Source organism: Ahaetulla prasina, chromosome 2, assembly GCF_028640845.1.
Source record: "Ahaetulla prasina isolate Xishuangbanna chromosome 2, ASM2864084v1, whole genome shotgun sequence".
In the NCBI taxonomy this organism is placed as follows: Eukaryota; Metazoa; Chordata; class Lepidosauria; order Squamata; family Colubridae; genus Ahaetulla; species Ahaetulla prasina.
This window is the reverse complement of record NC_080540.1, coordinates 42,182,738-42,209,224: the sequence shown is the minus strand read 5'-3', so window position 1 is coordinate 42,209,224 and position 26,487 is coordinate 42,182,738. Positions and strand designations below refer to the sequence as shown.

General features: G+C 38.5%; 1 long non-coding RNA gene across 1 annotated transcript; it reads right to left on the bottom strand.

Moving 5' to 3' along the window:
• Positions 1 to 803: 803 nt before the first annotated feature.
• Positions 804 to 6,681, bottom strand: LOC131189687 (uncharacterized). Its single transcript, XR_009153106.1, has 3 exons — positions 6,467 to 6,681; positions 2,619 to 2,656; positions 804 to 1,317 (listed from the first exon to the last, which is right to left on the bottom strand). It is a non-coding gene; the product is annotated as an uncharacterized LOC131189687 (long non-coding RNA).
• Positions 6,682 to 26,487: the final 19,806 nt, after the last annotated feature.

Below are 26,487 nucleotides of genomic sequence, written 5' to 3'. Positions count from 1 at the left end.
ACCACCACGGCTCCAAATAGACATTGTTCTACAAAAAAAAAAAAGGCTTTCACATTATTTGTTAACAATTCCTTATAGAATGAATAGAGAACCAGGGAACTCAACCAAAATCATGAAGGAAGAGAAGATTCTCATTGTAGACATGATCATGTGCTATAAGTTTTTCTCTCGTGCTTTTTTTTTCAAGAGAAAACGATAAATTCAGCTGTCTAGGGAGATAAAGTGAGAAGAAGCAAAATAACTATATGCCAATTTCTATTTATAGAAACCTTCGCGGAGACTTCCTTGAGCAGGAGGACACCACTAGGTAGCGCTCCCTAAAATGAAGTGATGATTAAGGCATTCTTGCCACCGGGCAAAATCTCTCTTCATTACCTGTGCATAATTAAGGCTGTAAATTTATTCATGTTTATTCGGAGTTAAATCACACTGAATGCAGTTGGACTTATTTACTTCTTTAATTCTTGAGAAGCTTGCATCTGAGGGATTTTAATATCAACAAATCAGAATTTTGGAAGAGATAGGTATTATTTATTGTTATTTTTGTAATTTATTGTCCATTTTTGTAATTAATTGTCCATTTTTGTAATTAATTGTCAATTTTTCCATTCAAGTTGGGCAATCAAAGTGGCTAACAGCACCATAAAAAGGGAAGAAATACACAATGAGAAAATAAAAATAGTATACTTCAAACGTGATTACAAATACAACTTGGAAGCTAAAACAGTTCTTTAAAACAGGCCAAGCTCATTGGAATGAAGCACAAACCACATTTCTACGCTTATACATTTCTATTATACTTGCAGCAGTATTTATATCTTCATTTGAATTGGTTTTAGAGTTCACAATCCTGCGTATATAACCTACAGAATGGTTGTGGATAATGAATCTTTTCAAATGTCCTAAATTAGCAGGGGGAAAAAACCCAGCAAGCCAGGTGCCTTTACATGTATTTTGCCAAGCATTATTTAAATATGCTAAATTGCATAAGAGAAACTCATTCTGAATCAGAGCTGGAAGGTTAACATTTAGGCCAATCCACCCAAACCCTGTTCAGTTCAGAACACATACACTATTAAACCATACCAGAGAGAAGTTATTAGCCTCTGTTCTGCTTAAAAACATCCAGTGAAAAGAATCCATCAGCTCCTTCAATAATTTATTTCACTTCATAGTGTTAGGATATATTTTATAATATTCAGTTGGAATCTGCCTTCCTGTTGTTTAAGTTCATTATTCTTAGCATAACGCTTTGGAAAAGACATCTGGAAAAGGTATTTTTTTGCAAACTGGTTATGTGCCAGCAATATGATGTAACTGCAAAGAAGGCAAATGCAATTTCATGTCATATCAACACAAACATCATTTCCATATTATAGGATAAAATTTTCTACTTTATTCTGATTTGACGGGCCATCACCTCAAATAATTTCTGAGTTCTGGGCACCACAGTTTCTTACTGCTCTAAAACATATCAAATCTCCAGCTGGACCAGTTATCTTCTTGGGGCGGTTGAATTGTTTCCACAAATAAATCCTAGAACAGTTCAAGGTGTTCCAAATAAAATGGAACCGTTTCAAGGTCATACCATACCAAAATACCTTTCAAAATGCTTCTGGACTGGAAGATGTATTTCTGGAAAAGTCTGGCTTGCCCTAAACCTGCATGAGTCATGAGGAGATTTGGCCAGATGCAAGGGAGAAGAGAAATACTGAGATGCTATGGGAAACATTCTATTTTTATATCAATAGACATTGTACAGCCCTAGTTCAAAATAAATAGGAAAGAAAAAGAGAAGTTGAAAACGGAACCCCCATTTTGCAAGAGATTGGGGGGGGGGCTTCCCTTCATTAAATATATTTAAATGGAAACTCTTCCATTATTATCATCATTATCAGGAGCAGCAGCAACTTTTTTTTATCCTGGGATGTTTCAAGCAGTGTCTCTCAACCCTTGCACTTCTAAGATATGTGGATTTCAACTCCCAGAATTCCCATGCTGGTTAAGGAATTCTGGGAGTTGGAGTACACCTATCTTAAAAGTTACAAGCTCAAGAAACGCTTCTTTAGATTTTTCCACTGAGTAAGAAGAAGTCAGATTCAGTGGCTTAAATGGCTCCTTTTAAACTAAGATTATATGAATTAATTGTTTGTTTCCAACAAACTCTGTAGGCTTAGTCTTCCTTTGTGCTTAACACTTTTACATTTAAGTAAAATAAGAAACCATTATTGGTGCAGAAAATACAAGCCTATCTCTCCAGCATGGATGGAGACTTTTTTCCCCAGCAACTTTTTCAGTATGTCTAAATTTTATGAATTTTTTATGTTCAGACAGCATGCTCAGCTCTTTCATGCCTTCCTTTCATTAACAGCTGGCATAGTGTCCCTTTAAACTGCATCTTGAAAATTACACTCTTAACAGAAAGCAGAGAAACAAATGGGGCCTAGAAATGCTTGAGGAATAATACATATGCTGCTAAAGAGGAGCAGGCACATTTTTTGGAACAGGATAAACAAAGGATCTTGCAGCTCAGTAACAATCTGAATTTAACTTCCATGGACTTAGTTTTAATAATCTTCATTGGCCGAACACATCAATGTAAAAAGACAAAAGTTTACCTTCGACTCGGGCATCACAGACCATTGGGCGGAAATTGCTGTGAGTGAAATTAGGTTTAATTAATAAAAGACATTCATTGCACTGTTGGGTTGTATTAATAATTCTGCCCAGATGATGGTACACCCAGCGCAAGAGGAATAAATTAAAGACCAGCCATGAAAAAACAGATTGAAAATTGTGGACTATGGAGGAAAATCTTGCTGCTAGTCTGGTAGGATCTTAAGTACAGGCTCAGAAAGCTATCATCTCTTAGATTAGGGTGAGAGTTGAGGTTGGAAAATGATCCTCATGGTCTCCCTTCTCATCTCATATTAAGGCATCAGGTTAGAAAGCAGGAGATTGTGAGTTCACATTCTGTCTTAAAAAATTAAAGTCAGCCCAATTCATCTTGCAAGGTTGTTGTGGAGAAAATAGGAGGAGTAATGTGTGTTGGATATGTTTGCCATGTTGAGTTATTTGTAAAAATAATAAAGGCAGGATACAAATGAATACATAAATAAATAGGTCAGTCAGTCAGACAATAAATAACAGGTATAGATCCACCCTTCAAACCTAAAAGCAGTAGTAATATAACTTAGGGATTAATAAGAACCAATCTGGTCTAATGATTAAGGCACCAGGGGCCGGATAGCTCAGGCTGGTAAAGCCTGTTATTAAGAGCACAAAGCCTGCAATTACTGCAGGTTCAAGCCCGGCCCAAGGTTGACTCAGCCTTCCATCCTTTATAAGGTAGGTAAAATGAGGACCCAGATTGTTGGGGGGGCAATAAGTTGACTTTGTAAAAATATACAATTAGAATGAGACTATTGCCTTATACACTGTAAGCCGCCCTGAGTCTTCGGAGAAGGGCGGGGTATAAAATGTAAAAAAAAACAACAAAAACCAACCAGGCTAAAGAGCAGGAAACGGTGAATTTAAGCACCACCTTGGCCATGAAAGCCAGCTAGATGACTTTGGGCCAGAATTGTCATCTGGCAGGCGGTACAGGACAATAAAAACAAAGACAAATAGGATGAAAAAAAGTTTCTATCCCAGAGCAGTAACTACCGTATTTTTCGTACTATAAGATGCACCGGAGTATAAGATGCACCAAGATTTCAAGAGGAAAACAATAAAATAATAATAATAATAATAATAATAATAATAATAATAATAATAATAATAATAATAATAATAATAATATAATTTTTATACCGCCCTTCTCCCGTAGGACTCAGGGCGGTGAACAGGCAAATAAAATAATACAATATATTACAATAAAACACATTTTAAAAAACTTATTCAAAATAGCCTAAATTTAAAATTCATACAAAATATAAAAAATAAACCCCAATAAAATCCATGTTTAAAAACCCTATTTAAGCCAGTCCTGCTCGAAAAAATAGATATGTCTTCTTGTTCCAGGTCTATAATAGTATTTGGCCTCCGTGCATCTGGTTTTTGCCCTCCCCAGCCCCCTGCAGGCCTCCCTAACCCTCTGTGCATCCCATTTTTGTGAAAAATGGGCCCATTTTTGGCCTCCCAAACCCTCCACATATCGTGTTTTTGCTCTCCCCAGCCCCCAGGAGCACTCTGCAGGCCTCCCAAACCCTCTGTGCATCCCATTTTTGCGAAAAATGGGCCTGTTTTTGGCAAAAAAATGGGACACACAGGGTGGGGTTTTCGAAGGCCAAAAATGGCTGTATCTGGTGTTATAAGATGCAACAACATTTCCACCCTCTTTTAGGGGAGAAAACGTGCGTCTTATACTCCAAAAAGTATGGTATTTTGAATTCCACTGTATAGTGCAATATTAATGTAGTATCAGGGGTTTTCAATTCAATTGTGTAGAATGTGAAGGATGTGTGTTTTTGTTTTATTTGTTTATAGTTTTCTTCTGTATGATGTACACTAAAGATAGCATTTAATTTTGTTGTACGAGGTGCAATGACAATAAACTTAAAGTTAAACTCTCTCTCAATCCAACCCACTACACAGGGTTGTTATTGTGGAGAAAACAGGAGGAGGAAGGTGTATTGGATATGTTTACCCCCTTGGACTACTTGTAAAAATAATAAAGGTGGGATAGAAATAAACACAAAATGGAGAAGGTAGAAGATCTTAGCAAGAAGGCCCAGCCAAAGGATAAGAAATCAGTTGTGATACATCTTCTTTGGAAATATTAATTTTCAACAGCTCTTAGGCTTAGCCTGTTGCAGTTGCAAGTTCTTAGTCCATTTTCTTTTGAAGGAGAATAGTAAGAATGGGAGATAACTTAATTCCGCTCCAGATCAACATTCCATAAATTGTTTATCATCTACATGGAACCAGTGAATGGAATGCCATCTGTACGGAATACATAAAATGTCTCCTTCAATTTTTCCCCACAACTAGTCACCACAGTCACCAAGTCAGCTTCCATGGCTGAGAACAGATTTAAACCCAACTCTGCTAGTCAGCATCTTAATCACTACATGAAACTGACTCTCCAGTTTATGGCTCCACATTATTGTCCAAGGCAAGAAAAGAGATCAATAATTCAGTAATCAGTAGCACACTTTCTGAAACTCTTCCTTTTATATAGTACAAAAAGGATTTTAGAGGCAGCCTCAAAAATCTCCATGTTTTTAGAGTTACAGAATTAAAGAACCAAGAGAAAGAGAAGAAGAAATATATTTTGAGAAAGAGATAGGAGAAGGTACAAAATAATCCTTTTCCAAATCCATTTCTGAGTTACGACACTATTTTTCTCAATGAAAAAAAAAATCCAAATATTGATTTTGGTGAAATAGTCAAAATGTTCTTAAGCATACTAAGTGTTCAGCAGAATAACATTAAAGTTTATCTGTTTGTCTGGTTTTATTAGCTGTCTGCAACTGAGAGAAAAATAAACACTGAGTTTTGTATTACATGATTAGCGTGCAAGAAAAAGCACCCAGTCCTGTTCCTCATGTTGACAGCTCATATTTTAAAGAACTGTGAAGGCTTAGAATAAAACACTCAGATTGAATCAATTATATAATCATGTGTAAATGTAGTAATACTGAGCCGATTTATGACTGGTGGTAGCTGAGGGGTTACAGAATTCTAGTATTGAAAGAAAACAGAAGATTCAAGAATGTATACTGCTATACCTCCTTATCTCTCTCATTCCACAGTGAAGTATAGAAACAGCTTTTAAAATAACAAAAATCTTGTTATCAAAGTCACTATATTGCCTTTCCAGATACATAACTGAAATGTTTTCACACACTGAAGAATATCTGTGTCTCCCTTGTGGTTATCTTTTTTTAATTTATTAGTTGTAAAGCTATGCTCTCGGTTGGGTCTCCCATTAATATACCCATATGTTCAAAGTGTCCTTTATTTAACTTTTGCATATTACCTAAATAATCTATTGGCTCCTGCTCTAGTTCTTATAGGTGCAAGAGACCAGTGAATCATAGAAGAGAATATTTGTAGCTCAGGGTTGAACATTTGGTGATGTTACCTCGTTGGCTAATGAAACATCTGCAAGAAAACAACCAAGCTCAAACTGTACTCAAGAACCCCACAGGTCAGTAACTCATTGCTATGTTTGGAAAATAAAATTATCATTTGGATTAGCCATGTTTGTTGATGTTTTTCTAATATAGGACAGACTTGATACAGTCCCTGCCTTCAGTTAATATCAGAATTTTTTTCCCTTTAGCACCACAATTTTACTACAGATAGTTTCTTAACAACAATACCAAAGTGTGTGTTTGATGAATAAAGACAATTTCTGACATATATGTCACCTTGAAGCGAAATGGGTGGAAGGCAAATCTATACATAAAATCTAATAAATTAATAAAAATAAAATATTACTGGTTGGTAAGGCACATACCTTTAAGTCAGATTGCTGCTATTCTGCTCATAAAACACTTCATCTTTGTAGTTACACTCCATCAATATTATCACCTAAAAGGCTGTTCTGAAGAGAGGATAACAAGAGAATATGAAACACATACTTGCAGAAGAGAGATCTTAGGAAATAGAAGAGAGCTTCTCTTTCTGAAACTGACTCAAATTTTGTCACCAATAAAATGGAGCTATACTGAAGATAGGAAACATGTGCTGTAGATATTGCAAGTGAGGAAATAACAACACAGAAACCTTCCTTTAGTGTGTATGCAAGTCAACACAAGTTTTAAGAATTGGTATGCTTGGTTTGCTTAGTAAACCCAGTGGACTATAAGCTCTGCATGCACATACACAACCGGTTTTGGGGAAGCACAGATTGTCATCCCAGATAGCACATTTAGACCTGGAACAAAAAGACCTGGACTGAACTCCTTACACAAGAAGATTGCTGAAAAGTGGTTAATAAGTGTTGCTTTGGATTGTTAGACTATGGGAAATAAAACCAGTCTTCAAGATTAGAAGAATTAGGTCTGCAAGGCCTAGCAGTCAGGTTGGGTTAAGCCATTTTAAACTTGGAGGACTAAATCACATCCCAACATTTTTCTTTTAGAAGCAGAAGATTAGAGTGAAAACATAGGCATATTGTTTCATCCTAATATAGAGTTACAGAGTACACAGTTGGAAGGGATCTTTAGTCCAATTCGCTGCTCAGATAGGAGGCCCTATAGAATCCCAAACAAATGGCTGTCCAATCTGTTCTTAAAAACCTCTGGTGACAGAGTACCCACAACTTCTGGTGGCAAGCTAATTAATTATTCTCACTGTTAGGAAATTTCTCCTTAGTTCTAGGTTGGTTCTCTCCTTGATTAATTTCCATCCATTGCTTCTTGTGCTGTACTCGGGGGTTTTGGAGAATAGGTTGACCCTCTCTTCTCTATGACAGCCCCGCAAGTATTGGAAGATTGTTATGAGGTCACCCCCATCCTTCTTTTTATTACCTTAGTTCTTGCACTTATTCATCATAGAGCATCAACTTTAGCCTACGGTCCCCTAATCATCTTTGATGTTCTTCTCTTCACTATTTCTAGAATTCCAACCATATTATCTAACATCTCACTAGCACTTACAGTTTTTCTAGCCCACATCAATTCAAATGTGTAAACTGTATAAAGATGAACAACTATGTATTTGCAGGTGTACATACAGTCAATATTTTTTCCCTTTTTCTTGGTGAAAAACTCTTTTAACCTATAGAATGAATTCATTCATCATTCTGAACAAGTTGTTCAAAAGTACTTACTGAAAAATCCATAATCAGATTTGCAGACTAAACTAGCGGTGAAATTCGGTTAGATTTATCCAGCTCGCGAAAACCAGTAGTGCCGGCAGCGGGAGGCTCCGCCCACCCGCCAGGACATAATTATGTCCCTTTTTTACCCTCTGCGCATGCACAGAAGGCTCTGTGCATGCGCAGAAGAGGTGCGCACTCTCCATTCCCAAACTGGTAGCGAAGGGAAGTGGATTTCACTGCTGGACTAAACCAATATTTCTTGTGCATATGCAGGTAAAGTGTCAAAATTCGCTTCTGATTCTGGCTTTTAGTAACAAATGAATTTTAATAACAAGCCCAGTCACAAGTGCTGGGTTCAAACATCAAACTAAATCTTGGTGTGTCATTTTTCCCCCCCTCACAAAATGGCTTGTTCAAGAAACAATGATGAAAAAATAGGAATTAATGTAGATCTAGTCCTTGTCTACCTGTCTTCATAAGGTTGTGGTGGATATACAATATCACAATGCCCACATGCACGTCCTTAGAACTTTAATGCAGATTTTCCCAACTTGGTAGGTGGCTCAATGGCTTAAGATGCTGAGCTTGTCGATTGAAAGGTCGACAGTTCAGCGATTTGAATCCCTAGCGCTGCGTAACAGAGTGAGCTCCTGTTACTTGTCCCAGCTTCTGCCAACCTAGCAGTTCGAAAGCATGTAAAAAATGCAAGTAGAAAAATAGGGACCATCTTTGGTGGGAAGGTAACAGTGTTCCATGCACCTTTAGCATTTAGTCATGCCGGCCACATGACCAAGGAGACATCTTTAGACAGCGCTGGCATTTCGGCTTTGAAATGGAGAGGAGCACTACCCCCTAGAGTCGGGAACGACTAGTACATATGTGCAAGGGAAACCTTTACCTTTAAGTCTGTTGGACTACGATTGCTACCATTTGCAGTCAAGATACTTAATAATCCACAGACTGATACAATGGGAAATACTGTATATAGCCCAACACATTTAGAGGTCTCAAGTTGGGTCATGCTATTTAGATGATGGATGAGATTTAGCAATTAATAGCCCACATTTAATTAGCCCTTGTAACTTTAAAACATTCAACTTTCCTATACTGTAATCATTATGTTGAAAGGTTTTTAAATCAGAGTTCATATTCTTAGACTGCAACTGAGTTTGATAACCTTCATCAACTTGATAGCTTGAGATGAAGTGGACTCTATTTTTCAGAGGTTTTTACTGACATAACCAGTGCTGATGCTCTCTGGGAATTATTGATTTCATAGTTCCAAAACATCTTGGAGGGAAGCATGTTAGCCAAGGCTAGACTCATAGCCTTATATTGCTGAGATCCCATTATTTTCTGGAGTTGAGGATTTATGATCTTGAACTTATAAAATCTTGTTCAGTTGATTATGTTACTTTGCCATCCCACCCTAGTGAGCATGCATGGCCCAAGGCAGGCTACAATAAATAGTTTAGTAAAGCGCTGAATCTCTATCTCTGACATTCCCTATCAGGAGCATTATTAAAAACTGCATGTGTGCTTTGATTAATGAAGGCTAAACATCGTAATTCTGTGCTATCTGATATCAAATGTCAACACTATTTTTTAAACAAAATAAAATTTATGTAACTGGGTGATGAAGCTGTAAAACGTAAGAGTCATAAGCACTTATTTAAATGTATAGGACTGAGAGGTCCACAATGAGTTTTTGTTAATATTTGCCTTTTGAAGATGGTTATGACCAGTGGTGAAATGTAAAATTTGTTACTAGCGGTTCTGTGGGCGTGACTTGGTGGGGGTAATATGACTGGGTGGGCATGGCCAACTTTTTTTTTTTACTTTTAAAAGCATTTTTTCTACATCTTCGGCGGAAGAGGTTGTAGAAAAAATGCTTTTAAAAGGCTCTGACGATCCCAGCTGAGTTGCCTGATCGTCAGAGGCTTTTCTTTTAAAAGCATTTTTTTTTGCCTTTAAAAGCAAAAAAAACCTCTGATGATCAGGCAACTCAGCTGGGATCATCAGAGCCTTTTAAAAGCATTTTTTCTACAATCTCTTCGGTGGAAGACGTTGTAAAAAAATGCTTTTAAAAGGCTCTGACGATCCCAGCTGAGCCAGGCAATCATCAGAGGCTTTTTTTTTACTTTTAAAAGCATTTTTTCGGCCGAAGAAAAAATGTTTTTAAAAATAAAAATAAAAACCATCTGATGATCACGCGGCTCAGCTGGGCGTGGGGGGGGGGCAGGGATTTTTGCTAGTGGTTCTCTGAACCACCCGCTGCCATCGGGTGATCTGGTCTGAACCGGAAGCATTTCACCCCTGGTTATGACTCTGAATAAGAGAAGATGATCAATCTTCAGGAAACAAAATTTCCAACATACAAGGTATTCCTTCATTCTAACCACTAAGCCAAAACAAGATCAATACAGTAACACACTGAAGTATACAGGGATGGACTTTGCTGGCTGAGGGACTCTGGCAGTTGAAGTCCACCAGTCTTAAAGTTGCCAAGGTTGGAGACCCCTGCCTTAAATGACACTGGAACCAGCAATGTGGATAAATGATGTGGAGTCACAGTTACTACAGTGAGTTATCCACGTTTGTAAGTGACTGCAGGCAATGAATGTTTTGGTGGATGGGGGGGGAATGTGATTTATTTATTTATATCTCATCTTTATTATTTTTGTAAATAACTCAAGGTATTGAACATATTTAATACTTCTTCTTCCTCCTATTTTCTCAACAACTCTGTGAGGTGAGTTAGGCTGAGACAGAGTGCCTGGCCCAAAGCCACCCAGCCGGGGACTAGAACTCACAGTCTCCTGGTTTCTAACCCAGTGCCTTCACCATTTGACCAAATTGGCTCTTTAGTTTAAGTATTGTACAGTAATGTACATTGGCATATACCGTATATACTCGAGTATAAGCCGAGTTTTTCAGCACGTTTTTTGTGCTGAAAAACGTCCCCTCGGCTTATACTCGAGTATATACGGCTTATACTCGAGTTTTTTTTTTTTCTTTTTTTCACATTATACCGGATGGTGCAAACTTGGCGGGCTTTTGCATTAGCGCGGGGAAGCCCTGCCGGTGCAGTGAGAGGGCGGGGCGGGGAAGCCGCCAGCCTTCTCGGCTGAGGGAGGGAGGCTTTCCCTGACCGGTAGCTGCCTCATTTCCCTCCCTCGGCTTATACTCGAGTCCCCAGTTTACCCCAGTTTTTTGGGGTAAACTTGGGGACCTCGGCTTATACTCGGATCGGCTTATATTCGAGTATATACGGTATTGTTTACTATATGCCCAAAGAATCAGTAAGATACCATCAACGAGAACTTGGGGTTGTGCTAAGTGGTTTGCAGCAATTAAGAAAATATAAAATCTATATTACCGGTTAGTAACACTTCTATATTATGAAAAGCTACTTAGGACCCATGGATCCATTTAATCTGTGCACAAAGGGAATACAAGTCTAATTAATTCAATTTTTAAATTAAATTTAATCAATTTATAGAGAATTAATGTATGGTATCTTTTTAATTGATACCCTTCAGCTAATCGTGTTTGTGAGCAAACTGTGCTTTGTTTGCATTCACTCCCACAGAGTACTTCATGCCACTGTTGTTTCCAATTGCTAATCTCTTAAAAGCAGCGGAAAGATGATTTTTGTGATGAGGGGGAATTGAAGAAGCGACTTTTTTTCTTTAAAAATCTGCTAAGGCAGCTAAAGCTCAGGAGCCGGAAGGTAGAGTGAGGCAAAAGTTTCCGCAAATGAGGAAATGGACCACCTGCAGGCTCCAGACAGCTGCAGCATTTACAATAAAAGCTACTTACTTATACAATGGTTTTTAATATACCACAACTAAGATGTAAATCAACTCAAATTTCCAACTCTGCCAACACAGCAAAACCACAGAGGTCCAGCACTGTTTCTGAACATGCACCAAGTCCTTTTGCATTCAAACAGGAATTAGAAAGAAGAACAACAAACTTTTCCATAAGTGATGAAGATCCTTCTTTTATTTTTTATTTTTGGTAGCTCTAAGCTTTGACTCGCAAATCTGCTCTTGGAGAAGAAGCAATGTCTCAGTTGTTGATAACTTTGGCTGGAGTTTTTAATTGTACAGTAGAATACTTTTTTTAATTGTTAATTTTTATAATGTGTTTCTTTGTGTGCTGCCTAGAGTTGTGTTCTATGAGATGGGTAGCTATATAAATCTGATATGCAATAAAATGCAATTCAGTGGTGAGAAAAATAAGGTTTTAAACCTAGTATAGGCAAGAAAAATCAAGTGCAAAAGTATAGAATAGGTGGTATATGGCTCAGAGGCAATAACTGTGAGAGGGGTCCAGGAATCCTAGTGGGCAGCTACTTAAATATAACCCAGCATATATTGAGCTGTCAAAACAGCCAATGCAGTTCCAGGCTACATTAAGAAAGAAATTGAATCAAGATCACGTGAAGTGTTAATACCATTTTATAATGCCTTGGTAAGACCACACTTGGAATTGCACATGCAGCTTTGGTTGCCACAGTATAGAAAAGATGTTGAGACTCTAGAAAGAATGCAGAGAAGAGCAACAAAGATGATTAGGGGGCTGAAAGTTAAACATATAAATGGTTGCAGGAATGTCTAGTCTAATGTCTAGTCCAGGGGTTGGCAACCTTAAACACTCAAAAGGTCCCAACTGGAAGCCCCTATTCAATTCTGGAGCTGACCAGAAGTTCGGTTCCCCTACTATAGAGTCTCCTCCTAGCATGGCATCCTTTTTCCTCTACCTGTCCTAACTGAAAGCCCTATCAATTGTGGAGCCGACCAACAACAGGGAGTCGCAGCAGAGGGATGAAAGAGCCACATGTGACTCCAGAGCTGCAGGTTGCTGACCCCTGGTCTAGTCTAATGAAGAGAAGGACTAAGGGTGACATGATAGCAGTGTCCCAATATTTGAGGAGCTTTCACAGAGAAGAGGGGGTCAACGTATTTTCCAAAGCACCTGATGGCAGGACAAGAAGCAATAGATGGAAACTAATTAAGGAGAGAACCAACCTAAAACTAAAGAAAATTTTCCTGACAGCGAGAACAATTAACCAGTGGAACGGCTTGCCTTCAGAAGCTATGGGTGCTCGATCACTGGAGGCTTTATAGAAGAGTTTGGACAGCTATTTGTCAGCAATGGTGCAGGTTTCCTGCTACTGTAGGGGGTTGAATTAGAAGACCTCCAAGGTCCCTTACAACTCTGTTATTCTGCATTTTGTACTTTGATATAAATAAAATAAATAACTAAATAAGGTCAGCTAAATTTCTATGGCAATGCTTCTCAACTTTGACTACTTTAAGATGTATAGACATCAACTCCCAGAATCCCTCAGACAGCACTGGCTGGAGAATTCTGGAAGTTTACATTTACACATTTTAAACTGGTCAAGGTTGAGAAATACTTCTCTGTGGAAAAAGGTTAATAGGACCAGGGAAAAAGAATGTTAATACCAGAAAAAATAAAAAATGAAACAAAGCTCTCAATATTAAACAACTTGTCAACTCATCTAGAATAGAAATCAATTAATTTAAGATGCATTCTCATCAAATTTATCTAGATTAGGATTTTTTTTAAAAATGATCCATGTTTGCATAAGGTGGTTGTCTGATCTGATGAGAGTTAGAGGCCAATGGGAGTATTTCCTATGGTATCAGGATCCATGTTGGCTCAGTGATTAGAATGAGGTATTGCAGGCTAACTCTGCCCACTGCGAGGAGTTCAATCCTGACCGGCTCAAGGTTGACTCAGCCTTCCATCCTTCCTAGGTCAGTAAAATGAGGTCCCAGATTGTTGAGGAAATATGCTGACTCTGTAAACCGCTTACAGAGGTAAAGTGCTATGAAGTGGTGTATAATTCTAATAATAATAATATCAGAGGGACCTTGGAGGTCTTCTAGTCCAACCCTCTGCCCAGGCAGGAAACCCTACACCATTTCAGACAAATGGCTATCCAACATTTTCTTAAAAATTTCCAGTGTTGGAGCATTTACAACTTCTGCAGGCAAGTTGTTCCACTGATTAATTGTTCTAACTGTCAGGAAATTTCTCCTTAGTTCTAGGTTGCTTCTCTCCTTGCTTAGTTTCCATCCATTGCTTCTTCTCCTGCTCTCAGATGCTTTGGAGAATAGTTTGAGTCCCTCTTCTTTGTGGCAACCCCTGAGATATTGGAACACTGCTATCATGTCTCCCCTAGTCCTTCTTTTCATTAAACTAGGCATACCAAGTTCCTGCAACCATTATTCATGTTTTCTAAGTGTTAGTGCTATTACTAAGATTGAAAGTAGGGATATCCTGGAGGAGTATTTAAAAAATCAAGATAGTCAACAACCATCTGATTGGAGCCTTATCCTTTTTTAAAGTGTGTCACATGCAAACAGCTGTAGGAAAGGTGCAGGATTTCAACATACTGTTGCAGCTAGAATCCTAATGGATGCCTCTCGAACGGACCCTAAGCAAGGCACTCTTTGTGGGGACCCACATTTTCCTGGGCATGTGATTTCTGTCCTCACAGTTCCCCTTCTCAAGGCACTCTTAGTTTCTTCTTACCCACTCATAGTAAAGCTCCTTTCAGAGTTTCATTATTTATTAGCATCAGAGTTGCTGAGCCATCAAAAGGGAGCTACCAGGCAAAACACAATATCCCAGTTTATAAAAGGAAGTTGTGATAAACATTTGCAGTGAGATGAGCCAAGGGCCAGTGTTTGTATCTGAACGTTGTTAGAGCCAAATTTATAACCAATGGAAATATCTGTGGAACCATTAAGATGGTCTAGATGGATTCATTGCCGCAAACATTCTGAAAAAATACATGAAGCTTGAATGACCATATTTTCTTGGAAAAAACCTGCAAAGGGAGTATATCTGAAAGAAGTTTATAACAATTTTTTAAAAATGTTTATAACGTTGCTTTATGTGCTTCTATGTCACACAAACATATACACAAACTTTATTTCTCCTAATGGAAGCAAAGAAGAAGGAAGGGATAGGAAAAAAAAACCCAGCGATCGTACACTTTTATTAGAAAAGACAGCTCTTCATTTCAGAAACTTGTCCTTTAGAGTTGTTTGATTATTGTTTTGGTTTTGCTCTTGAATTTTTCTTTGTAAAGTAAAGTTATAAACATAATTTTTTATCCTTATAAACTTCTTTCAGATATAGTGCCTTTGCAACTTTGTCCTTTATTTTTTCCAAGAAAATATGGTCACACCAGCTTCATGTATTTTGTCATTGCAGCAATGAATTTATCTAGACCATCTCAATGGTATCACAGATACTTCCATTGGTTATAAATTTGGCTTTAATAGCGTTCGGATACAAAGACTGGTCCTGGTTTATCTCACTGCAAATGTTTATCACAACTTTATTTTACAAACTGGGATGTTGTCTTTTGCCTGGTAGCTCCCATTTGATGGCTCAGCTCTGACACTAATAAATAATGAAACTCTGAAAAGAGCTTTAATGTGATTTCAAGTCTTTGTCCCAGGAGATCAATTTGGAGAGGCGGGCTGTAGTTGCTAATTCAGCAGAGGCGAGGCCACTAAAATTTCTCAATCTGGCTATTTCCCCCCCATTGCTCACAGTGAAAAAAAAGAGCTCATTACATACGTGTAACAAATTCATATCATGTCCCTAATGAGATTGTTTCACCTATAGTGATTCAAACCTACCTTTGAAAGACCAAGTTGTACAATTAATTAAAACATGTATACAGCTGTGCCTTTTCCCACTTCATTTTTAAAAAAAACTGAATGCCAGATTCTCTGAATATACATCAAATTGCATTTTCTTGTTTAAAAGAACCATTTGGATTGCTCAACTCACGTGTCTCTTTTTCAAAAGGAGCACAAGAATATGCTTGTGCTTCTTTAAATTCGGAGTCTTGGTAATGCAAAAAGCATGCATTTAGAACTTGGTGTATTCTACAGACAAAGAAAAAAATCATACAGTCAAAGCCTCATTATGCTGATTCAACTCTTCCTATTCCACAAAATTTTTTTACTAAGAAAGCCACCTTGTAAGTTCCTCAGAAATCTCATCAAGAATTGTCTTTCTCTGCAATAAATAATTTATTTATTTATATTTTTTTATTTATAATTTAATTTTTATACCATCTTTCTCCCAAAGGACTCAGGGCGGTGTACAGCCATCTTAAAATACAACGAATAAATAACAAATTTAAAAAGATTTTAAAAACAAATATTTAACAAGGCAAATCAATTAAAACGGTCTTAGACCGACTTAAAACCCCTTAAAATTACAATTAAAATACACTTAAAATACACTTAGGCTAGTCCCGCCCGATGAAATAATAAAGTCTTCAATTCCCGCTTGAAGTTCCAGAGGTCGGGAAGTTGGCCTAAACCCGGAGGCAACTCATTCCAAAGGGCGGGTGCTGCCACAGAAAAGGCTCTCCCCCTGGGGGCCGCCAACCGACATTGTTTGGTCGATGGCACCCTGAGAAGGCCCACTCTGTGGGAGCGAACAGGTCATTGGGAGGCTATAGGTGGTAGAAGGTGGTCTCGTAAATATCCCGGTCCTAAGCCATGGAGCGCTTTAAAGGTGGTCACTAACACCTTGAAGTGCACCCGGAAGGCTGGAACATCATTTTCTTTCCTTTGGAAAAGCTTTTCAGATATTCCATACTGTGAAGAAGTTAAACAATGAAGCCTCAGTTTCCAGACTTTGATGCAAAGGACTTTGGATGCAATGGATCAACATGCATTACCTAATTTATAACGCCTTCATTACACCTACATGTGATGTAACTTGTACTGTTTGCATAGGGGTACTCAGACAAAATCAAGATGGCCACCATGACACTGCAATTGAAGCTGCACCCATTTTTTAAGTGAACCACAGGTGCAATGCGCATTTAAAAGGCCGAGCTTAATAATAACGACTTTACATACATGAAGTAAAAGCTCTGTGATGACATACAGAGTGTTAAATACAGCGCTTTCTCCCTCCCATAACTCTTTAAATGGTTTCTCTGTAATAAACTTACAGCTACTGCTTGTCTCAGCTTTATCTCTTGAAGATGAACATTTATCAGTCATCATTTTCCTGCAGGAAGAACTAAGATTTTTTTTTAAAAAAAATACTTAGTTCTGTTTTTGTCCCCATCAGCAGTGCTCCTTTTCCTCATCGAAAACATAGAACATAGAATCATAAGGATGGAAGGGACCTCAGAGATCCTCTAGTGACGGTCTAGTCCAGTGGTTCTCAACCTTTATAGTGCTGCGACCCCTTTAATACAATTCCCCACGATGTGGTGACCCAACCATAACATTATTTTCGTTTTGAATTTATCGTGCCTGAAGCTGTATTGGCTAGCGATCTGAACTGCTTGCGATTGCCTTGAGGATGGAGGCATTAAATCGGAGACTCCTCCCCTATTAAGTTTATCGCGCCTGAAGCCAGATTAGGCTAGCGATTGGGAGTGATTGCAGCTGGCTTGAGAGGGAGACATCAAAGCAAAGATTTCTCTCTTTTTTAATTCATTGCGCCTGAAGCCGAATTCGGCTAGCGATTTGAAGAGCCTGCAGCTGGCTTGTGGAGTCAACCATTGGAGCGTGATTCTTTGACTCGCAAGTATACTTCCCATATTTCCGATGGTTTTAGGCGACCCCTGGCAAATCGTCATTCGACTCCCAATGGGGTCGCGACCCACAGGTTGAGAACCGCTGGTCTAGTCCATATGACTTTCCAGCCAAATGGTCATCCAATCCACTTTTGAAAACCTCCAACGATGGAGCATCCACCACTCTGGGAGGCAATCAATTTCACTGATTAATTGTTCTGTCAGAAAAATCCTGCTTACTTCTAGATTAGATCTCTCTTTAAGGTCAGGTTTTGTCATGTTGCCAGCAGCCAGCCTTTCTAGGGGCTTCTGAAATTATGAAGACCTACTTTACAAAATGGGGAAATCACACTACTGGTGGGAGAAACTTTTCCCTAAGCAACACAACAGCCTGTGAAACACAACCTCACTCAATTTTCTAAAGCTGGCTGGCATTCACTGGCAAGGGGCATTTCAACCGGCTTCTTTTTAGTTTTAATAACTTAATGCTAAGAAAGTAAGTTGAAATTCTCCATATGGACATAATCAGAGGTGGCATTCAGCCATTCGTACTGGTTCAGGTGAACTGCCCTGGTGCTATGCTGTCCTATTTAGGCACATTTTATTTTTATTTATTTATTTATTTATTTATTTATTATTTTTATTTGCATTTATACCCCGCCCTTCTCCGAAGACTCAGGGCGGCTTACACTATGTTAAGCAATAGTCTTCATCCTATTTGTATATTATATACAAAGTCAACTTATTGCCCCCAACAATCTGGGTCCTCATTTTACCTACCTTTTCAAGGCTGGGTGCATGCGCAGAAGCAGTGGTGAAATCTGAATCGGTTTACTACCGATTCACTGGCTGTGCATGCGCAGTGTGTACCACCCACCAAATGCGAAGTGCGCGCACGCAGTGCACTCCAAAAGGAGGCATGCGGTAAGTAGAACAGCACGTGGGGGGTTGATCAGTTGTGGCGTGCGATCTTTTTTTTACTTTTAAAAGCATTTTTTTTACAATCTCTTCGGCCGAAGAGGTTGTAGAAAAAATGCTTTTAAAAGTAAAAAAAAAAAAGGTTCTGACGATCGGGCAACTCAGCTGGGATCGTCAGAGCCTTTTAAAACCAATTTTTTACAACCTCTTCGGCCGAATAGATTGTAAAAAAATGTCTTTCAAAGTTAAAAAAAAAGGCTCTGATGATCGCGTGGCTCAGCTGGACATGGGCGGGGGGGGCAGGGAGTTTTGCTACTGGTTCTCCGAACCACCAGCTGCCATCGCTATTGGATTGGCCGATCCGGTCCAAACCGGGAGCATTTCACCCCTGTGCAAAAGGTGCGCAAGCAAGCAAAGCCCATGCGCGGAAGGCCAGGTGCATGTGCAGAAGGTGTGCATGTGTGAAGTGAGTGCACGAGTTGAACTGGTGGTAAGAATATTGGAAACCCACCACTGGACATAATAGTTTTCATTTTTCCTTATATTAAAAATGACAGTTTGGGTGACACTTTTGCAGGCATGCCAAGAACTGTACCCAAAATGTAAGGCTTCCAACGGGGTTGGACTCAGAGTTTATTTACTTTGCATTGGAGATCTCAAAACTTTTAAATGAAATTCAGCTTCGCATTTCCCATATTGTTTCTCCAGCAGCCCTCTTTCCTCTGCTCTAGGTGAAAGCTAAAGTCTTGTCAAGGTCACAGATGATCACATCTTGAGCATTTTAGATCAAATGAACAAAAATAATTTTTGTCTTTATTAGCTAAGAACAAATGAGTATCAAATACTCATTTATGAAAGTGGAAAATCAGTGACATAGTGTTCTGTCCCCCTCCGCAGTCCAGGAGACACGAGCGATGACTTAATTAGCCGGCAACTATCAGCTCTGGCAGCAAACTAGCGAGCATCTACCATGTGTCTCTGTTATCTCTCTTGATGCCGATGAGTCAGCCAGGAAACCAGGAACAAACAGGACTTCAGCTCTAATTTTCTCCCTCTAAGCAGTTGATTTGCCTGCTACGAAGAGGCACAGCAGCTCTCGCTGCCTTTATATCCTGTGGGGTGTGGCTCCATGACTCAGCACTTCCTAGGCCTGCCCCACCCCTGCTTCTGTTGTTCCCGCCTCTCCTGCCTATGAGGCCAGGCCTGATTGCCATCAGCCGGGTCTGGAGGCGTGGCCTGGGGGAGGGAAGAGTCAGGGATGGAGGCCTTGTTATCTCCTTCACCTGGCCTGCCTCTGGCTCCTGGAGCTGAGCCAGGGAAGCCGGTGCTCCAGAGGTAAGTCCTGATGGTCCTTCCCTCTCACTTTCCAAGTCACTTTCTGGCAGGGGCCCTGGCTCGGGAGGCGCAGACACAACACATAGCATCCTTGGATTTTATAGCTATACTGTTTTAAAATGCTAAATCACAAAACAAATACATTGAGGAGAGAAACAAGAATACAGTGACCAATTCATTCAATTTCCATAGCTGTCCATCTCAAATCAAAGCTCTCTCTATATGTTTTTTCTTTCTTTTAATGACCCTGTAATCTTTGCATCGGGTGGAGTCTGAACAGCTGAATGGAGCTGAGTGTTTACTGGCTGGATGCCCTTCCTGATGCCTATATGGAGTTTGCAGCAGATATTTTCTCTTTGTGCCCGGAGAGAGAAATATCTGCTGCTACCTAGGATTGAACTCACAGCCTCCTGATTGTGAGATGAGAGTTCCACCTTTAGGACACTGTGCCACTCCTACTGTCTCTATATGTTTATCCAGATGAAAATCTCACTCTGTTCAGTTGAACTTATTCCCAAGTATGTGAGTTTTAACATTTCACTTTTACTAAGGCTGATTTATTAAACTATTGTAAAGGTACAGAAATAAAGGACTCATATAACACTATAGGATGAGATGTATTAATTGAAGTAGAATAGGAGTTTAGTAAATATTTCTGAGCATGAAGCTGAAATGGCTGTTGAGTTCAGGGGTGGTTTCTATTTACCTTTACTACTGGTTTGCAACGGGAGCACACACGCGCACGCAATTCCCTCACATGCGCTTCTGCGCATGTGCAGATCATACCTTATGACGTCTAGGCGGGTGGGCGGAGCCTCCCGCTGCTTTTACTACTGGTTTTCAAGAACCAGCCAGAACCAGGAGCAACCCACCACTGGTTGAGTTGCACCGTAATTTCACCATTGAGTTGGCATTGAGGCTTTTACAGAAGCTGACCTAAAATATATGTGTGGAATTAAAAGTAATTAAAGGGATGTATGTGAGTTAGATTTGCATGATATTATAGATATTATCATTTAAATTGCATCACAAAGCAGATCTACAATGGGGAAGACTGATTAGTGTTTTGTATGGCTACTGACCCTCCATGACTCCTGTTAGACAATGTCAAGACTCCAGCTGTTAATCCTTAACATTTTTTTTTAATATAGAGCTGGACATCTGTGTGGAACCCTATCGGAAATTGCAAAGACTAACTGACAGCTAACACTTCTGATTTTTTTTTAGTCACAGGTGGAAAATAAAAAATGGAAGAGGTGAAGGAGTCAGCTGTTATCACCTAGCTTGTAATGACTTACAGAAAAATCAATTTTTTTGGCGGGGGTGGGTGGGTACTCTTGTGCAATACCCCTTTCATATATATTTTTTAATAATCACGCTAAATCTTAAAAGGTTATTCTGCAACAACTTGCTACAGACTCCATTTGTTCTTGTACTGCTGAAATGCTACAAAATTAAACTTGACTCTATGCATTTACTTTGAATTTAATCCCATTAATTATAATCCTCTTTGTTCCCTAAACCCACCTGGAACTAGAACAAGGGAAACACAACATACGAATTGTGTTTTCCCTCTTGATTCCATGAGCTTTTCTGTTTACAAATTCCAAATACCAAAGAATCATAAAAAGGGAATTGTCTACTGTAGCCAAGAAGGACATCCCAGTGCCAGTTTTATAATCTTTTGAGAACAATACTCAATTACAGAAGGCTTCTATTGGAAATAATCTTCTGCCTTATGGACAATGACTAGCAATATTACAGAAAGAGTTGTTGTAGATGAGATGTGTTTATGCTAAAATTCTGTGAATACCTACATAAGATTAAATCTTCTGAAAATCTGTGGGGCTGACTTCCAAATCAACATTCAGATCACACAAGTAGGGGTATTTTTTCACCTAATTATCCTGTCTCAAATTATTAATATTTTTTCACAGCGATAATTAACTTTTTAGAGAATATTGCTTATAGAATTAGAGAATATATCTTTTAAAGAATATTGAGAATATTAAATGATGCACAGCCAAAGGAGCAGGCAGGGTTTAGAAATGGCTACAGCACAATGGATCACATTCAGGTTGTTAAGCAAGTCAATGAAAGGCACAAGTACAACATGGCTCTGTGCATGGCTTTCATTGACTGCGAAAAGGCATTTGACTCAGTACTCTAGCAAACAATAATGAATGCATTGCTCAACCAAGGCATAGACACTGCTTATGTAAAAGGCTGTATACTATCACCCTGCCTATTTAACTTATATGCAGAGCACATCATGAGAAAGGTGGGGCTAGATGAATCAAAAACTAGAATTAAGGTTGCCAGAAGAAATATCAACAACCTCAGATATGCAGATGATACCACTCTAATGGCAGAAAGCGAAGAGGAACTAAAGAGCCTCTTGATGCGGGTGAAGGAGGAGAGTGCAAAAGTTGGCTTGAAACTCAACATTAAGAAAAGTAAAATCATGGCATCCGGCCCTCTCAATTCCTGGCAGATAGATGGAGAAGAAATGGAGGTAGTGACAGATTTCATTTTCCTGGGCTCCAAGATCACCGCAGATGGGGACTGCAGCCAAGAAATTAAAAGATGCTTGCTCCTGGGGAGGAAAGCTATGGCAAATCTAGACAGCGTACTAAAAAGCAGAGACATCACCCTGCCAACAAAAGTGCGTATAGTCAAGGCTATGGTTTTCCCAGTTGCAAAGTATGGCTGTGAAAGTTGGACCATAAGAAAGGCTGAGTGCCAAAGAATCGAGGCCTTTGAACTTTGGTGCTGGAGAAGACTCCTTGGACTGCAAGGCGAACAAATAAGTCAGTCCTAGAGGAGACTGCTCTTTAGAAGGCCAGATCCTGAAGATGAAACTCAAGTACTTTGGCCACCTAATGAGAAAGAAGGACTCACTGGAGAAGAGCCTAATGCTGGGAAAGATTGAGGGCAAAAGAAGAACGGAAAGACAGAGAACGAGGTGGCTGTATGGGGTCATTTAAGCAGTAGGCAGGAGTTTAAATGGATTCCAGAGGATGGTAGAGGACAGGAAGGCCTGGAGGAACATTGTCCATGGGTTTGCGATGGGTCGGACATGACTTCGCAACTAACAACAACAAATGTAAAATTACTACAATCAATATATGGGAAAAAAAACCAATGGCACAGTTTGCCGTAATGATCTTACAATGGAAATCAAAGAAAGAATGATGTGTATGACATGACAAGGCAATACAATATCACCTAACCTTTTCTGAGCCTATCTTGAAGAAGCATTTCACAAACTAGATTGGGCAAAAGGTGGAATAAAAATCAATGGGGCCTATTTAAATCACTTAAGATTTGTAAATGATATTCTCTTCTCATAAGACCCAGAAGAGCTACAAAGACTCATACAAGAGCTGCACAAAGCAGGAGAACCATTTGACTTAAAAATAAACCTGAAAAAGAGCCAGGTTACGTTTAATTAAATTCACCAAAGAAAATATATATATATATCTGAAGAAGAACTAGACGTAGTAGACCACTACATATACCTCAGCCAACATATCTCAATGGTGGGTGATACAATAAAGGAAATTGAAAGTCGTGTTAAATGTGATTGGCAGGCATTCGACAAGCCAAGCATAATTTTCAAGAACAGCCTCCCCCTATGTCTGAAGAGAAGTTTTTAATAATAATAATAACAATAACAATAACAATAACAATAACAACAACAACAACAATAATAATAATAATAATTATTATTATTATTATTTAATTTGTATACCGCCCTTCTCCCAAAGGACTCAGGGTGGTGCACAGCCAGAATAAAATACAAAAAGAACAGTACATATAATATTAAGAACAACCCCTTAAAAAACTTATTCAATTGGCCAATAATTTAAAATACAATAACACCCTATAAAATTTACAAAAGTTTAAAAACCCATAAAAACAAATTAAAAATGTTAAAATCAAGCCAGTCCAGCTAGACGGAATAAATAGGTTTTAAGTTTGCGGCGAAAGGTCCGAAGGTCAGATAGTTGACGAAGTCCAGGGGGAAGTTCATTCCACAGGGTAGTTTTGATCAGTGTGTGCTACCTGCTTCAATATATGTCAGTGAAACGTGGGCACAATTGATACAAAAGCTATGAGTGGCTTAAAGAGTCATGGAAAGATACCTGCTTGGCATTACAGGCCAAGATAGAAAGACCTGCACATGGATTAGAGAACAAACGAGAATATACAATATCATCAAGAGAGTAAAATAATTTAAATGGAAATGGGCTGGTCACATAGCAAGAAGAACTGATAGCACATAGCACACATAGCAAGAAGAATTGATGGCAGGTGGATCAAGGCAATCATAGAATGGATTCAACTTGATAAAAAGTGTCCATGAAAGAGATCTAAAACAAGATGATCGAGGACATCAGTAAGTATTACAGGCCAAATTGGCAAAAGGAGGAGGAGGAGGAGGAGGAGGAGGAGGACGACAACAACAACAACAACAACAACTAGCTTTTTAGAATATAACAAGCAATTCTGAAGCCTCCCTTTTTAAAAAAAAAAAAGTGAGATAGAGAAAGAGTCTGGAGAATGCTTTGTACAGATTTGTTTTTTCCTTGCTGCTATTAGATTTTTTAATGAAGTATAGACAGCTGGTGAAAACTGGGTGCTGTGATACTGGAGCTTTAAATGAAGTGTTTTCATCTCACAATATCGAATTCTGAAATGAAGACAATAATAACATGCATTATTTAAGATAACAAGGTAAAGTAGCAGGCTTGCATAAGACCACTGCCATCACCACCAAAAAACAAACCAACCCAAAACCTTTAAAAGAGAACAGAGGAACTTGCTCTGAGACCAGATGGATTGCACATTATCAAAAGATATACTGCATATGTTAGCTTCTCTGAGCAACTGCCTAGGGTAGATTTTAAATATATATTAGATCAACAATAGCCTATCTAAGCCAGTATCCTGTTTCCAGACTTTGTCAACCAGCTGTTTATGGGTAACCCAAGGAAGCAGAATAAAGAAGTTTTTAAGACTCTTCTGCTCAAATATTAACTCCCCCTCTCCAAGCAAAATGAATAACACAACTGTAGCAATTTACAAGTGCTATTTTCTGGGTACAGAGAAATAATTGGAAATCATCACTATGATTTACATGGATGTATTTTTTTTTAATCTACTGCCCCAATTTTTAATCTACTGCCCTAATCTACAGAATATTTCCTTGTTTTGTTTTTCTTACCAAGTCTCATTCACTCAGATGAAAGAGAATTGCTTTAGACGTATTTTTCAAAGCAAAAAAAATTCTCTTAAAAGGAATGGTTCATTCTTGCACTTATTTAATGATAAGGTGGCAAAGGGACAATGTGAAAAATCCTCTTTCATTTACAATTCTCTCTCCAGAGATCTTTGCAGACGTTCTGGATTCCCATGAAGATATAATGAAGAAATTTCTCCCAGTAGATTTTATTTTCAAATTGAAAAGTACAGGTAGCCAGGAAAGCTTCCAAGAAATGGGGAAATATGTCACAAAAAAAGTTGTGATGCTATTAATAGGTGCCTTCCACCTACAATAAACTCCAAAAATGCACCGTGAAAAATCTGAAAGAAATTTTCAAGCACTCTGAAAATCAGGTAGAAAAACAGAAGCCTCTTTCACAAAGGAATAATGCAACATAGGTTTTCATACCAAGCAATCTCATATAGAACCTTTGTCTCTTTTCCATTCATCATTTGGTCTTCCTTCTATACCAATATGATTTCTCCAGTAAGCCTTCATGGTATATTAGATTTAATGCATCTTGTTTGTTTGTTGTTATTATTATCAGTTAGGAAATTTATAAGCTGTCCATCTGAACCAAATAATGGAGTGGTGAACAGACAAAACCAAAAAAAGCAATTAAAACTGATATAATAATTTCAGAATACAAAATACAAAAACTGAAGTATCTCCCACATTATCTTCAACTGTAGACTCATCTATATTGGGTTTGACTAACACTTGAATCATTACTGTTGATGTGAGGAGGAGGAGGAGGTATTTTAAAGCAGAATCTCTAAAATATGATGTTGGGATATTATTGGACTTTAATTGGACCCTCAAACAGGTCCTGTTTGAAGGGATTTGGGGTCTAAGATTTTCCATTCACCATGCACCTGCTTTCTTTTTTAAATTAATTTTTCAGCTGAACATAATGAACTGGGGGCTACATTGATCTGTTCAAAAATAATCTGGGAATGACAAATGACTTTATCTTCATATTCTACGTTCTGTTTATAATGCACATACCTTTAATCATTTATCAGGTCTTTTCTTCATACAATAAAATAATAAGAGACAAATGCATTGCCTTTCTTCTCATATTCAGAAGTTAAGGGAAAGAAATAAGCGATATCCTTTCCCAGCTGATATCAACCCTGTGCTAACAGCCCTAACCATATCATTTGGAAATAATCCCACTTTATTTCATGGGATTTCCAAATCACTTTGTGCAAATCTGCAGCTTCAGATTATAGGTACAGATGGCAAGAAAGATTAAACCAGCTGTGATACAGGACCCTAGCATTTTCTCATAAAGATTGCCAGCAATGCCCAAAAAGTGTGCCTTTTTAAATTTGATAATGGTGTTGCAATAAAACAGATAAAGAGTATTTATCTTGGTGGCTATAAATTTTGGCTGACCTTTAGAAGCCATTTAGAGAAAGCACTTATTCCTCTGACTTTGATTTAAGATCATTTGCTGTAGGCCAATGGATATGCACACATACTTACAAACTATATATTACTTACACACTATACACGTACACATGCAAAAAACTGCTAATGCAATTATCCTCCCCCCCCAAAAAAAGGATCACTGTTATA